The 13,016-nt window shown below is 34.8% G+C and overlaps 1 pseudogene; it reads left to right on the top strand.

Moving 5' to 3' along the window:
• Positions 1-1,479: 1,479 nt before the first annotated feature.
• The window catches only part of LOC114897926, a 51,001-nt pseudogene continuing 39,464 nt past the window's right edge, over positions 1,480-13,016 (top strand).

Here is a 13,016-nt window from a genome sequence, read left to right as displayed (position 1 = left end):
ACTGAGAAGTTTCCAGTATTAATAAAGGACAAGAAATTATATACCTAGAAACTCAGAAAATGTCAAGCAGAAAAAATAGCAAATGTCAATAAATACAAAAAAAATGTAAACCTAGTTATATCATATTCAAACTGTAAGAAATTAAAGATAAAGAGAAAACAGAGGGGACAAAGAAAAGAAAGATCTTACCTACAAAGAAATGAGAATAATAGATATATTGGATTTCTCATAAGAAATTATGCAAGCAAAAAGAGAGTGGAGTAACATGCAAAGATATATATATTTTTTAAAGTCAATTGCTTTGCTGTATATAAGCAATGAAAATTTGGTATTTGAAATTAAACACACAAGATCATTTCCAATAGGACCAGTAAAAGGAAATGATTAGGTATAAATCTAAAACAATATGTATAAAACCTATACTGCAGAAAACTATAAAACTGATTAAAGAAATCAAAGATCTAATAAAGAGCTATTTCTTGTTTATTCAATGGAAAACTCATTATTACTAAGATGTCAAATTCTTTCCAATTTGATCTATAGATCAATACAGTCCACTTAAAATCACAGCAACCTATTTTGTGCATATTGACAATCTGATTCTAAAGTTTGTATAGAAAGATGAATGACCTATAATAGCTAACAAAGTACTGATGAACAAAATCAGAACACAGGTACTCTCTGATGTCAAGACTTAAAATAAAACACAATAATTGAGACAGTGTGGTACTGGCCCAAGAAAAGAAAAATATATCAGTGGAAAAAAGTCCAGATGTAGACCCATACATATATAATTAAAAATTTTTAAGACCAAAAAGCAAAAATGATTCAATGGAAAAAGGATAGTCTTTTCAATAAATGGTGCTGGAAATTAGACATCTAAATGTCAAAAAATATATAATATAATTCATTATATATATATTGTTATATATAATTCATATTATATAAAATATATAATTATATACAATTTATGTAAAGTTATATATAATGAATTATATGCAAAACATACCTATAATTGATTATATATAATTACATATAATTTATTATATATATAAAATGAATCTGGATAAGGCCTTACATCTGTCACTAAAATTAACTCAAAATGGGTAATAGACTTGAATGTAAATTACAAAACTGTAAACATTCTAGAAGAAAACAGGAGAAAGTCTATGTGGCTATGTGTTTGGCAATGAATTTTTAGATCAACACGGAAAACATGATATGTGAAAAAAACATTAAGTTGGAGAAAAAAAATTAAGTTGGACATTATTAAAATTTAAAACTTCTGGAGGGAGAGACAAAGATACTGGAATAGAAGGACATGGAACTCACCTCCTTCCCACAAAAACATCAGAAAAAAGGTCTACATGTGGATCTACAGAATACCTACTGAACACTGGCAGAAGATCTCATACAACAAAAACTACAGGATCACCATGTAACTGGGTAGGATGAAAGAAAAAGAAAAAAGGAATTGGGATGGGATCTGCACCCCTGGGAGGGAGCTGTGAAAGAGGAATTGTTCCTCACCCTAGGAATGCCTTTCATCGGTTGGAAGATCAGCTGGGACAGATAGGGAACTTCAGAGGCTCAGAGGAGACTGCAGCAGCTGTATTGCAGCAGGCAGAAGAGAGAGAGACAAGCACATGCTGCGAATGGGTGCTAGGTGCTAAAACTTTGGCTTCAGGAGACAGACTTGGGGTAGGACTGAGGTTGGCTACATGGAAGCAGCCCAAGGGGGCTGCAGTGTGGTCCAGGTGACAAGTGAGGGTGTGTGCAGTTTGGAGCTTCTGTCTGCCATAGAAACCCCATTGTTAACATGCTGATGAAATGAGGGGCAGGGCCTGCCATAACAGATTCATTTTCTGCATGCTCACAGTGACAACAACTCCACCTCTATGAGATCTGGGAACATGCAAGGGTCATCAGGTTGCCCACATGCAGAGACGGTGCTGAAATCTTAGCTGATCTCCAGGGGCCATGCAACTTCTAAAGTGGGGCTGAAATCTGAGCCTTGTCCCACTGGCTTTGTGAATTCCAAGGATTTGCACTGCCACAATTGGCTTTGTAAGTTCAATGCCTACAGGATATCCAAGTGGATTACTGGTGCTCCCATGACTGGGGCAGTTCCAGCATTAGCAGCTGTGGGCTTTGTGGGCTCAAGCACACAGAGGCGGGGCTAGAGTCTGGACAGATGCCATAGCTCCCATGGCAGGTCCAGGTATACAACTACAGCAGTCCTGGTGGCTAACTTCTGCAGATCTGCGCTAGTGGGTTTGTGAGCACAGTGCCTAAAGAAAATGCAGGCTGACTGCCTGCATTACCACGGTTGAGGCAGGGACAAAGGCAGTCCCAACAATGTTCTTCATGAGCCCACAGAATGGGTGACAGGTGACACAATAGAGCATACTTCCCAGTGGACACCTCCTGCAGAGGAATACTCAGTGGCTCCTCTTCCAGCAGGAGTGCTCCAGTCCTTCCTACATCACACTGCAGCTCAGAAATGGATCTGGGGGCTTCAGCAATGAAAAATGAGAAGGAGAATATGCCCCAGACAGTGCTGTGACAATCACAGAGCAAAGAGGAGCCCCCTCCCAATATCCAGTGGAGTCTCTGGTCACCACAACAACAATCACATCCTCTATCAAAGGGATAATGGTCAGCATACACTGTGAAAAGATGTGACAGGCATCCATAGTAAAAACAGCCCTTGCACCAAAGATATTAGACTCACATGGGCTACACAAGAACATTCTTACCTGAAAACAGCCCTTCTAGACCAAAGTAGATAACTGTTTCTCCTAAATTCATAGAGTCAAAGAAATGTAAGTAGAATGAAGAAGCAGAGGTACCATTCCCAAGAAAATTCCCCTGAAAGAGCAATGAAACAGACATCTCCAGTTTATTAGATCACAAGTTCAAAAAAGGTAATAAAAATACTGAAGGAATTAAGAAGGCTATTGATAGAAATGCAGATCATTGTAACAAAGAACTAGAAAGTACAAAGAGGAGCCAATCAAAATTAGAAAGCTTATTTGCTGAGATACAACCTGAGCTAAAGACAATAAATAGGAAACTAAATAATGCAGAAGAACAAATAAGTGATCTGGAAGATAGAATGACGGAAATCACTCAATGAGGATAGCAGACAAAAAGACAAATAGGAAAAAGTGAAAGCAATATACAAGAACAATGGGATAATATGAAGTGTTCCAATCTACACATGATATGGAACCCAGAGGGAGAAGAAAGAGAAAAAGGGATCGAAAATTTATTTGTAGAAATTATGGCTGAAAACTTCCCAAACCTAAAGAAGGAAACAGATGTCCAGGAAAAGGAAGCACAGAGGGTCCCAAACAATATGAACCAAAATAGACCTACACCAAGACATATTATAATTAAAATGGCAAAAGTTAAAGATACAGAGAGGATTCTAAAGGCAGCAAGAGAAAAACAAAGAGTTAATCACAAGAGACCCCCCATAAGGTTATCAGCTGATTTCTTTACAAAAGTGTTACAGGACAGAAGGCAACGGCAAGACATATTCAAAGTCTTGAAAGGGAAAAACCTGCAACCTAGGATACTCTACCAAGCAAGATTATCATATAGAATAGAAGGAGAGATAAAGAATTTCTCAGAGAAGCAAAAACTAAAAGAATACAGAAATACTAAACCTATTCAAAAGAAATATTGAAATGTCTTCTCTAAATAGAAAAGAAGCTAGATCTTATAGGAACGAGAATATAACAATTGGAAAGTAATCACTTTAATAAGCCAGTACACAGATTAAAAAGTAAAAATAAAAAAGTTTATGAAAACAATGATAATTAAAATTATCAGCAAAAGTATAAACATGAAGATACAATAGGACATTAAAATCATAAAATGTTGGGGAGAGGAGTAAGAAAATGAAGATTTTTTTTTTTTTAGAATGTGTTTGAGCTTATATGACTGCTGGCCTAACACAAGTAGATATAGCAATGGTTTAACATTCTTGAAAAACAGGGTAACCACAAATCAAAATCATACAATAGATTCACAAAGACAAAAATAATAAGAGACTCAAGCATAACACAAAAGAATACCATGAAATGACAAAAGGAAAAAGAAAAAGAAAAGAAGAAGAAATACAAAATCAACTGTAAAACAAGGTTTAAAATGGAAATAGATACATCTATCATTAATTATCTTAAATGTCAATAGACTAAATGCTTTAATCAAAAGACATAGAGTGGCAGATTGTATAATAAATCAAGAGCCTACAATATGCTGCCTAAAAGAGACCCATGTTAGGGTAAAAAACACATATAGATTGAAAGTGAGGGGATGCAAAAGATGTTTAATGGAAATGACAAGAAAGCGGGGGTGGCAATACTCATATCAGTCAAAATAGACTTTAAAAGAAAGGCCCTAAAGGAAGATAAAGAAGAACACTATATAATGATAAAAAGATCAATACAAGAAGAAGATATTACACTCATTAACATACATGTACCCAAAATCAGAAAACCTAAATACATAAAAAAAAAATACTAAGAGACATATAGGGAGAAAATGACAAGAATATAATTATAGTAGAATACTTTAACACTCCACTGACATCAATGGACAGACCTTCAAGACAGAAAATTAATAAGACAACAGAGATTCTAAATGACACAATAGAACAGTTAGACTTAATTGATACTTTCAGGATATTCCATCAAAAAAACCCAGAGTCCACATGAAACATTCCCTAGGATAGACCATACACAAGGACACAAAATAAGCCTCAAAAAATTTAAGAGGATAGAAATTATTTTAAATGTCTTTTCTGACCACAATAGCATGAAAGTAGAAATCAACCACAGAAAAAGAATCAAGTAAAAAATGATTACATGGAGACTAGGACTAAAAGCAGTCCTAATAGGAAAGTTCATAGTGACACAGGCCTTCCTCAAAAAACAAGAAAAATCTCTAATAAGCAACATAACCTAACACCTAAAAGAATCTAAAAAAGAAGAACAAACAGAACCTAAATTCAGCAGGAGGAAGAAAATAATAAAGATCAGAGAGGAAATAAATAGAGATTAAAAAAACAACAGAAAAATCAATAAAATCAAGAGCTGGTTTTTGAAAGAATAAACAAAACTGACAACCCTCTGGCTAGACTCACCAAGAAGAAAAGAGAGGACTCAAATAAACAAAATAAGAAATGAAAGAGGAGAAATAAAAACTGATACTGCAGAAATACAAAAAACCATAACAGAATACTATGAACAATTATATGCCAATAAGTCACACAACCTAAAAAAAATGGACAAGTTTCTGGAAATATACAGCATATCAAAACTGAATCAAGGATGAATAGTTAATTTGAACAGACAGATAAGTAGTAGTGAAATAGAATCTGTAATTAAAATGTTCCTTGCAAACAAAAGTCCAGGACCAGATGGCTTCACTTGGGAATTCTACCTACCATACACAGAAAACTCATATCAGTCCTTCTCAAATTCTTCCAAAAGAGTGAAGAGGACAGAACACTCCCAAAGTCATTCTATGAAGCCACCATCACCCTGAAACCAAAACCAGACAGACATTACCAAAAAAGGATTACAGGCCAATATCTGTGATGTATAGAGATACAAAAATCCTCAACAAAATATATGCAAACTGAATCCAATAACACATATAAAAGATTATACACCATGATCAAGTTGGATTCATCCCTGGATCACAAAGATGGTCTACTTATGCAAATCAATCAATGTGATACACCACATCAACAAAAGACAAAAAACACATGATCATCTCAATAGATGCAGAAAAAACATTTGATATTTTTCCACATCCATTCATGATAAAAACTCTTATCAGAGGGAACATAGCTCCACATAATAAAAGCTATTTCTGACAAAGGGTACATAATACTCAACAGTGAAGCTGAAAGCCTTCCTGCTAAAATCTGGAACAATCAAAATTACCTACTTTCACCACTTCTATTCAACATAGTGTTGGAAATCCTCTTCACAGCAATCAGACAAGAAAAACAATAAAAGGTATCCAAATTGGAAGGAAGGAGGTAAACTTGTCATTATATGCAAATGACATGATACTATATATAGAAAACCCTAAAGATTCCATATAAAAGCTACTAGAACTGATAAATGAATTCAGCAATGTAGCAGGATACAAGATTAATATACAGAAATCCATTACATTTCTTTACACTAACAATGAAATAGCAAAGGGAAAGTAAAAACAAAAAAAAAGCAATTCCTTTTAAAATTGCTTCAAAAAATAGAATACTTAAGCATAAACCTGACCAAGGCAGTGAAAGACTTATATGCTGAGAACTATAAAATATTGATAAAGGAAATTGAAGATAATTCAAAGAAATGGAAAGATAGCCCATGCTCTTGGATTGGAAAAATTAATATTGTTAAAATGCCATACTACCCAAAGCAATATACAGATTTAATGCAATCCCTGTCAAATTACACATGACATTTTTCACTGAACTAGAATAAATAATCCTAAAATTTATATAGAACCACAAAAGACCCAGAATTGCCAAAGCAATCCTGAGGAAAAAGAACAAAGCTGGAGGCATAACCCTCCCAGACTTCTGACAATACTACAAAGCTACAGTAATCAAAATGGTGTGGTATTGTCTAATAAAAGACATATGGATCAATGGAACAGAATAGAGAGCTCAGAATAAACCCACACACTTACTGCCAATTAATCTTTGACAAAGGAAGTAAGAATATACAATGGAGAAAAGACAGTCTCTTCAGTAAGTGGTGTTGGGAAAGCTGGACAACCACATGTAAATTAATGTACTCCCTCACAGCATACACAAAAGTAAACTCAAAATGGATTCAAGACCTACATATGACATGACACAATAAAACTCCTAGAAGAGAACATAGGCAAAATATTCTGTGATGTAAATCGTAGTCATGTTTTCTTAGGTCAGTCTCCCAAGGTAAATGAAATAAAAGCAAAAATAAACAAATAAAACCTAAGCAAACTTATACACTTTTGCACATGAAAGGAAACCATAAACAAAAAGACAACCTACGGACTGTGAGAAAATATTTGCAAACAGTGCGACTGTCAAGGGCTCATTTTCCAAAATATACAAACAGCTCATACAGCTCAATATCAAGAAACCAAACAGCTCAATCAAAAATGGGCAAGAGACCTAAATAGATATCTTTCCAAGGAAGACATACATATAGAAAACAGGCACATAAAAAATGCTAACACTGTTAACTATTAAAGAAATGCAAAGCAAAACTACAGTGAGGTATCACCTCACACCAGTAGAATAGCCATCATTAAAATGTTTACAAATAACAAATGAGGAAGAGGGTGTGGAGAAAAGTGAACCTTACTACTGGGAATGGGAATGGGAATATAATTTGGTGAAACCCCTATGGAAAACAGTATGGGGGTTCCTTAAAAATCTAAAAGATAAAATTGTCATATGATCCAGCAATCCCACTCCTGGGCATATGTCTGGAGAAAACTATAATCTAAAAAGATACATACACTCCAGTGTTCATAGCAGCACTATTCACAATACAGAAGACATGGAAACAATCTAAATGTCTATGACAGATGAATTGATAAAGAAGATGTGGTACATATATACAGTGGAATACTACTCAGTCTTAAAAAAATGAAATAATGCCATTTGCAGCAACATGGATGGACCTAGAGATTATCATACTAAGTCAAGTAAGTCAGACAGAGAGAGGAATATATGATATATCTTATATGTGGAATCTAAAAAGAAATGATACAAATGAATTTGTTTATAAAACGGAAATAGACTCACAGACATAGAAAACAAATTTATGGTTACCAAAGTTGAAGGGGGAGGAGGGATAAATTAGGAGTGTAGGATTAGCAGATACACACTACTGTATATAAAATAGATAAATAGGGGCTTCCCTAGTGGCGCAGTGGTTCAGAGTCCCCCTGCCGATGCAGGGGACACAGGTTCATGCCCCGGTCCGGGAAGATCCCACATGCCGCGGAGCAGCTGGGCCTGTGAGCCATGGCCGCTGAGCCTGTGCGTCCAGAGCCTGTGCTCCGCAACTGGAGAGGCCACAATAGTGAGAGGCCTGCATACCGCAAAAAAAAAAAAAAAAAAAAAAGATAAATAACAAGTTACTACAGCATAGCATAGGGAACTATATTCAATATCTTGTAATAAATTATAATGGAAAATAATCTGAAAAAGAATATATATATCTATTCACAAATATATATATACATAAATATATATTCACATCTGTGAATCACTTTGCTGTACACCAGAAACTAATATTCAACATTGTAAATCACTCTACTTCAATAAAAATTAGATTTGTTTGAACATCTATGCTAAGAAAAAAGTAAGAGAATTTAATTCTGTTTTTCTGAAACCAGTCCAGAAAAAATGCCATGTATCATATAATTTTAATTATCTAACAAAAAGTATACCTCTTAATCATGGTCTTGTTTTTCTTTCCAGTTCTGTAGTATGAGAGGAATGTGATGATCTACATTTGTATTCTGGAAATAAAACCGTATATAAAACTGAATCATATCAGTTATTCTCTTTACAAAAACACTTTGAAGTTGCATGCACATTACACTTCTTAAATAAATCTTCAATAAATGTTGATTGTGTAATGTTATCATAATGTAGTATGGGTATTAATGGAAGTTAAAAGTTGATATATACTATCCAGAAGTGTAGTTTTGTAATGATTTAATACTGAAGTATGACAACACATACATAAATACTGACATATATTATTTCTGATGAGTTTGATAGTGGAAATGATGACAGGCTATTCAAAATGGAGATGCCAAAGGAGACCTGATAGACAGATATGTTATTTTAAATGCAGGTGGATATATAATTGATACATTAGGAAAATAATTATTAAATGTATCAGTTTATAAATATTGAAAAAACTATTGTTTCATTAACAGAAGGTAGTACCCCTACACAGAGGTAAGTTGCACTGGTACATGTGGGAATGAACAAGTTTTTTCTTTTTTTTTTTGCGGTACGCGGGCCTCTCACTGTTGTGGCCTTTCCCATTGTGGAGCACAGGCTCCGGACGCACAGGCTCAGTGGCCATGGCTCACGGGCCCAGCTGCTCCGCAGCATGTGGGATCTTCCCGGACCGGGGCACGAACCCGTGTCCCCTGCATCGGCAGGCAGACTCTAAACCACTGCACCACCAGGGAAGCCCTGAACAATTTTTTTCTAAAAAATCTACTCTGAGAGTATATTCTTACAGTCATGACATTCCAAATCTTGCATTTAATTTAGTTTGTAACATTGTGGGTTCCGTTTGACTTTTGACATATGGGACAACACTAATATTTATGGTATTTTTTCCCCCAGTTCCTAGCCCTGAAGTAAAATGAGCAGAAAACCAAGAATCATGAGCTAATTTTAAAAGAAATGGAAACTTCCGAATTTTTTCCAGTAATAGTTCTCTAAATTCTGAATGAAAGACTGGAGTGTTCTAATCTTTCAGCAGTTTCCCTTCTGCCTCCTTCAATAGAAGATTTTTGGATTTGGGATGACAAGTCAGGGGAAATTCCTTTAGCACCCACAAAAAGAGAAGCAGAAAAGCTGTGGAAAGCCAAAAGAGAAATGTCTATAAATTCAGGAGTTGGTTAAATACTGGCAAGAAGTTCTGCCCCATTTATCCTTAGCAGCTGTGTGTATGACTTAGAAGACTAAAATCTAAGGGTAGAATTTGGGAGCTGTCCTCTGTACACAAGTGATGGTAAAGACAGTCAAATTCAGTTACAAGTGTAAAGCTGAGGTTAACTTGAAGAGGATAGGGGTCTAAATACAGTAACCACAGGAGGGTTAAATTTTACCATTAGGCATAAGAAGAGACTTCTTATTAAAAGCAACAAACAAACAAGCAAAAAGGCCCAGGTGACGTCAAGAGTAGACAATTAAATTGGACAGATTGTAGGGACATTTTTCAAGCTGAAGTCAGAAACTGAGGTGGAGAAACAAATTAAGGGGATGGTATTACATTTTCAGTCCATGCTTCAAATACCTGCAATCATTTATTGGGTACCAGTAAGGATACTTAAAACATCCCTAACTCTGATGTTGGCTTACTGGGGTTCTGTTTTGCTTTTCGGGGTCCTTTTTGTTATTATTGGCTGGTATCCTTTTCTTGTAAGCTAAGTAAATTTTATATAGGGTTGGTTAGAGACCTGTAGTTTTTGAAACTTTTAATCTTAGATCTTGCTTCAGGGCTATGATTATAGCAACTGGGTTGTGGGGGATAGATTTCTCTGGCATTTGTTTTTTTGTTGTTGTTTTTGTTTTGTTTGGGTTTGTTGCTGTACGCGGGCCTCTCACTGTTGTGGCCTCTCCCCGTTGCAGAGCACAGGCTCCGGACGCGCAGGCTCAGCGGCCATGGCTCACGGGCCCAGCCGCTCTGCGGCATGTGGGATCTTCCTGGACTGGGGCACGAACCCGTGTCCCCTGTGTCGGCAGGCGGACTCTCAACCACTGCGCCACCAGGGAAGCCCTCTGGCATTTGTTTTTAATTCGAAACCTAAGACTCCTCTGATTTACTTGATCTCTTTTCCCCTCAGTTATCAATAACAAACAAACCTCTTTCTATTTTAAGGTAATCTCAGCTAGGTTATTATATCTATATTAATAAATATAATCACGATTATGCTATTTAGGCCAACATTCAAGCTTCTGGTGGGGAAGCATCTTTGGGTGTTATTTTCAAAGGGAAAATAATATAGGGTGTTATTTTCAGCACCTGCTCTGAGCTGAAAAATTTGTATTTCAAATAGTAAAACACTTGGATTGCGCATTTCCTCTATGTTTTCTCCTAGGACTTAGTAAAAGCATGGAAATCTTTGCTCAGAATTCAAGGCAAGTTGATACAATCAGACCACTAATTGATGGTTCTCAAATGGGAGGACTGATTAAAAATGAGCACTTTAGCTCATTACAATTGAAGAATTCTTCAAGGAAAAATGCAGCCAATGCAGGTTCTAATTACATTACCTTAGTTATATTCAACATGATTTAAAAAAATACTAATAAATAATAGAGGAGATAAAGATTGTTTAAATGAACTATACTCCAACAAAAATTAATTAAAATTTTTAATTAAAAGTCTGGAAAAAATAATAAAATAAAAATAAGCTGGCAATGAAAAACTTGCCTTTATTTCATTACTTAGGACTTTCAGTTAGGATTTGAGATTTTTTTGTATTATATGTTTAACTCAGGATTGCCACTTGTGGAGTTATATGTTGAATTCATAAATGATAGGTTTTTAACTTTTTTATCTCCTCATGCATATATGATACTAAGTATTTCACTGTTTATGCATTATTTGAATGTGTCATTAAATCAAATGGATGTTATTCTAACTCTCTGCTCTTCTCCCTTGCTGCTTTTTAGTTACTTTTCTGTATGTTACCTATGCCTACAGGAGTACAGGATGTCACAATTCCAAGCGAAAGGAGGGAAACTCTCTTCCTTAGATACTAATGCTTTTCAAAATAAAACAAAAGATTCATATCACCTTAATAACTAAAATACTGTAAGCAATCATCATTTTACAGATAACAGATTTCAACATTCTTTATCATTTACATCAGTGATAATGCTTATTCTTATTCATCAGTACTAAAAAAGATGTTGACAGTAGGGGCACAATTATTGTAATAGTAATGTTTTTGCATTCATAAATATATAAATATACTAACAAGATCTGTTAACCCTCATTTGTTCTATTGTGTTGATAATTTACAAGAAATTGGTATCATTCTAGCATACTGTCAATAGATAGAGGCCTATACAATTTTCTCGTAGATATTTATATGAACACTGCCTGTTCTGTTTTACCAGCAAGAATTGTATAATTGATAAGTCCCTGCAGTTTTAACTCATTGGAATACATTTAATGTGATGTGACTTTTGACATAGATTTCCAATTCCTCTTGAACTTGTTTTAAAAAATAACTAAAAGGATTAGTGATTTCTTATAGATTTACCAACCAGGGTGTTGCCTGTTGTAGAGAGAGATCTTTAGAAGATGATTAAAATAAATTATGGTCCTATGGAGAAATAATGAAGCAAACAAAAATGAAATAAAAGACTGCCTCAAAGAAATAATAATTTCTCATCTTGATGAGCATACAGTGAGGGCTCCATACTGTGAATGCAGGCCCTGCAGATACAGAGGGCCCACTAGACTAGCCATTTTATATAAGGGACTTGATCATCCACGGATTTTGGTATCCGCTGTGGTCCTGGGAACTAATCCCTCATGGATACCTAAGGATGACTGTATTAGGTCATAGGAATAAGAAACAAGTATCATCTATTCTAATAATTTCCTAGATACTTATTTTCATTTCACTGATTTCCACGGAAAGAACTTTTTATACGATAAATGTTGAGTCATGTTGCTTATAGCTTGCAATTATATCACTTTTTATTTAAAACACTTTCACATATTCCTTCTCATTGCATCCTCTATTCTAGATTCCACTAACATCCTAACATAATAAATGATACTATGGCACATGAGTTATATTATTTTAATTATTGAACTACTAAAAAATACATTTTAAAAACTACCCAAAATAGTACTGTAATGTAGAACTAAAATTATATCTATTATATTCACAATATTTTAAAATTACTATTCTAATTATTTTCTGTATTTTACATTATCCAACTGAATAATTCAATTATTCTTTATTCTAATATTTTGTTGCTCTTTTTTCAATAACATGCAAACTTTTCCAGTACTTTTCCTGTTTATACCGATTGTCTTTCTTCTTTCCTAAATTTTCTATAATTTTGTTCCACAACTAAAAGCCTTCCTTTTCTTTTGTTTCCCGTAGATATCTCCTTCTTGCTGTATTCTCTACCTTCTGTTTCTAGTTTACTTTGGTTTCTTGGAAAACAGCATGGAAATTACCTTCTTCCAGTATATGTCTTCTTATTACAC

The sequence above is a fragment of the Monodon monoceros genome, unplaced genomic scaffold (genome assembly GCF_005190385.1).
Source record: "Monodon monoceros isolate NGI ecotype Baffin Bay Population unplaced genomic scaffold, NGI_Narwhal_1 Super_Scaffold_18, whole genome shotgun sequence".
NCBI lineage: Eukaryota > Metazoa > Chordata > Mammalia > Artiodactyla > Monodontidae > Monodon > Monodon monoceros.
Note: the sequence above shows the minus strand (reverse complement) of the source record. Positions and strands in the feature narration are given on the sequence as shown.